This window comes from Dreissena polymorpha, chromosome 7 (assembly GCF_020536995.1).
Source record: "Dreissena polymorpha isolate Duluth1 chromosome 7, UMN_Dpol_1.0, whole genome shotgun sequence".
Classification (NCBI taxonomy): Eukaryota; Metazoa; Mollusca; class Bivalvia; order Myida; family Dreissenidae; genus Dreissena; species Dreissena polymorpha.
In genome coordinates this window covers 45,222,415-45,226,369 of record NC_068361.1, presented here as the reverse complement: position 1 = coordinate 45,226,369, position 3,955 = coordinate 45,222,415, and positions in this window count along the sequence as shown.

Here is a 3,955-nt window from a genome sequence, read left to right as displayed (position 1 = left end):
TATTTGGTCGACAGTCAGGCTACTAAACTGACTTATATAGTCAATTTGATTGAGTCAGACGTGATGCAGAACAAAACGGAATCTCATTGAACTATTTGCTTGACATTCTTCCTAAATGAAACATGCGCACCTCAGTTATTTGGTTGATGTGATACCGAGCTCTAAGTCGGCTTAAGTCACTTGATCGGTGGGTAACATAACTTTAAACGGCATTCGAAAGTTATTTATGATAGCATTTATATAAACATAAACAATTCTGACTAAAGTTGTTCTGCTGACATGATAGTGAACTGTACAATATACGCTTCCATTATTTTGATTCGACATGCTACCTGATAAGGTCTTGTGTTATGTGGTACTGCAACAACGAATAACAGCTGATTTGGGCAACGTTTTGTGCATTTAAAGTTGTTATGGATTTTATCTTATCGAACACCGCGTACCTCTGTTAATTTGACTGAAATGCCCATGCTTTACGGGTCGCATTTAGATTTAAAAGCACGCCTACACAATTCAACGTACGACAAAAATGCCGGACACTTGCAAACATTGCTTTTACGACAAAGAACGTGCTATGTATTATATGATATTGCTTTTCCCCCAACGGTTTAGTGTCAGTATTCATAAATCTCCTTAGGTGAATCTTAATTAGAGTCATTCTTTTAATAGCAAATTAAAGATTAAATTTTATTTGTAAATTTAATATTTTTCTGCTCGCAACATGATAAAATTGTAAACGTACTAGTATTTTTCACTTGTTTTAAACATTTTGATATGAAAATACATAAACAAGAAATAGCCAAAGTAATTTTGCAGATTTGAGGAATCTTCTTAGATTTTCCGTAAGTAACGTCATAAGTTATGGCCCAAGGCCCAATATCATTAACGTTATAAGTTATGGCCCCGGGCACAGTATCATTAACGTTATAAGTTATGGCCCAGGGCACAGTATCATTAACGTTATAAGTTATGGCCCAGGGCACAGTATCATTAACGTTATAAGTTATGGTCCAGGACACAGTACCATTAACGTTATAAGTTATGGCCCAGGGCACAGTATCATTAACGTTATAAGTTATGGCCCAGGGCACAGTATCATTAACGTTATAAGTTATGGCACAGGGCACAGTATCATTAACGTTATAAGTTATGGCCCCGGGCACAGTATCATTAACGTTATAAGTTATGGCCCAGGGCACAGTATCATTAACGTTATAAGTTATGGCCCAAGGCACAGTATCATTAACGTTATAAGTTATGGCCCAAGGCACAGTATCATTAACGTTATAAGCTATGGCCCAGGGCACAGTATCATTAACGTTATAAGTTATGGCCCAGGGCACAGTATCATTAACGTTATAAGTTTTGGCCCAGGGCACAGTATCATTAACGTTATAAGTTATGGCCCAGGGCACAGAGTCATTAACGTTATAAGTTATGGCCCAGGGCACAGTATCATTAACGATATAAGTTATGGCCCAGGGCACAGTATCATTAACGTTTTAAGTTATGGCCCAGGGCACAGTATCATTAACGTTATAAGTTATGGCCCAGGGCACAGTATCATTAACGTTATAAGTGATGGCCCAGGGCACAGTATCATTAACGTTATAAGTTATGGCCCAGGGCACAGTATCATTAACGTTATAAGCTATGGCCCAGGGCACAGTATCATTAACGTTATAAGTTATGGCCCAGGGCACAGTATCATTAACGTTATAAGCTATGGCCCAGGGCACAGTATCATTAACGTTATAAGTTATGGTCCAGGGCACAGTATCATTAACGTTATAAGCTATGGCCCAGGGCACAGTATCATTAACGTTATAAGCTATGGCCCAGGGCACAGTATCATTAACGTTATAAGTTATGGCCCAGGGCACAGTATCATTAACGTTATAAGTTATGGCCCAGGGCACAGTATCATTAACGTTATAAGTTATGGCCCAGGGCACAGTATCATTAACGTTATAAGTTATGGTCCAGGGCACAGTATCATTAACGTTATAAGTTATGGCCCAGGGCACAGTATCATTAACGTTATAAGTTATGGCCCAGGGCACAGTATCATTAACGTTATAAGTTATGGCCCAGGGCACAGTATCATTAACGTTATAAGTTATGGCCCAGGGCACAGTATCATTAACGTTATAAGTTATGGTCCAGGGCACAGTATCATTAACGTTATAAGTTATGGCCCAGGGCACAGTATCATTAACGTTATAAGTTATGGCCCAGGGCACAGTATCATTAACGTTATAAGTTATGGCCCATGGCACAGTATCATTAACGTTATAAGTTATGGCCCCGGGCACAGTATCATTAACGTTATAAGTTATGGCCCAGGGCACAGTATCATTAACGTTATAAGTTATGGCCCAGGGCACAGTATCATTAACGTTATAAGTTATGGCCCAGGGCACAGTATCATTAACGTTATAAGTTATGGCCCAGGGCACAGTATCATTAACGTTTTAAGTTATGGCCCAGGGCTCAGTATCATTAACGTTATAAGTTATGGCCCAAGGCACAGTATCATTAACGTTATAAGTTATGGCCCAGGGCACAGTATCATTAACGTTATAAGTTATGGCCCCGGGCACAGTATCATTAACGTTATAAGTTATGGCCCAGGGCACAGTATCATTAACGTTATAAGTTATGGCCCAGGGCACAGTATCATTAACGCTATAAGTTATGGCCCCGGGCACAGTAACATTAACGTTATAAGTTATGGCCCAGGGCACAGTATCATTAACGTTCTCAATTTTCAAACTCAACTCAGAAGTTGAGATTTGAATTTGCATTCAGCTAAGTATGAACATCTCAGTCAATCTCAAATCTCAGCAATTAAACTCGGGGTTGAGTCGGACTCAAAACTATAAAATACTTTTGGTTACACAAAATTAAGCGCTTAAACTCATTTCGAATTTTACGAAAACTAAATGAGGAAACAATTCACATGTAAGTTAAGTTTTTACTTAATTACGGTCGTGATACCCACCCTGTTCATTGAACGCATGGGTAGAGTATACTTTCCGTAGAAACAAAATATAGGCAATAAGATGTAACTTATTCGGATGTTAAAGAAGTTGGTCATACATGTGACTCCGTACACGTATTGTATCGTGCGTTTACTATGTACTTAGCATTCGCTGTATTTGTTGTTGCAATCCTAGAAACATTTCAATACCGGTATTTCATATGCGACAAAGAGTTTTCTTTCCGTAGAAACAAAATGCATGCAATAAGATGTCACTTATTTGGATATTAAAGGATTTAGTCGTATCTCATGTGCAACAATGATCGGCTCACGCATTAATCACTTAAGATTTGAGTAATTGAGTAGTTGAGTTAATTCCAGCCGCGTTCTTGGAAAACAGGGCTTAAAGCTTGCGCTTTAAGTGTCATTCCAGATTAGCCTGTGTCGTCCGCACAGATTTAAAAGGAACAACACTTACCATCTTTAAAAGAAAATATCCACTGAAAGGGAAAGGGTCATTGATGATTATTCTGTGCGGACTGCACTGGCAAAACTTGCATGACACTTAACGCACATGTATTAAGCCCAGTGTTCACAGATCGCGGCTAATTGTATGCCTATTGTGTTAGGTAGGGTAATTTCTAAGCCGCAATTAATCGTCGATATTGGGTATTTTATCAATTATATAAACTGTCAAAAGTACGTACATCGTATTCAGCAAATACGGGTTGAAAATCTTCAAGTTCACCATTTACTTATGTACTTTATCGAACTATCTTTTTGTCACCTCGTATTAATGCTGGCAATGACGTTATGTACATTTTCATTAATGTATTATATCTGTTTATCTGTTTATATCACAATATACCGAATCCGGAAGCCATAGTTAATTTGGTCGGCATTTGCGGTATATATTGTACGTGTCTTGCGTATATAGCAAATATCACCATAAAGACTTGTGTGTATGATTTC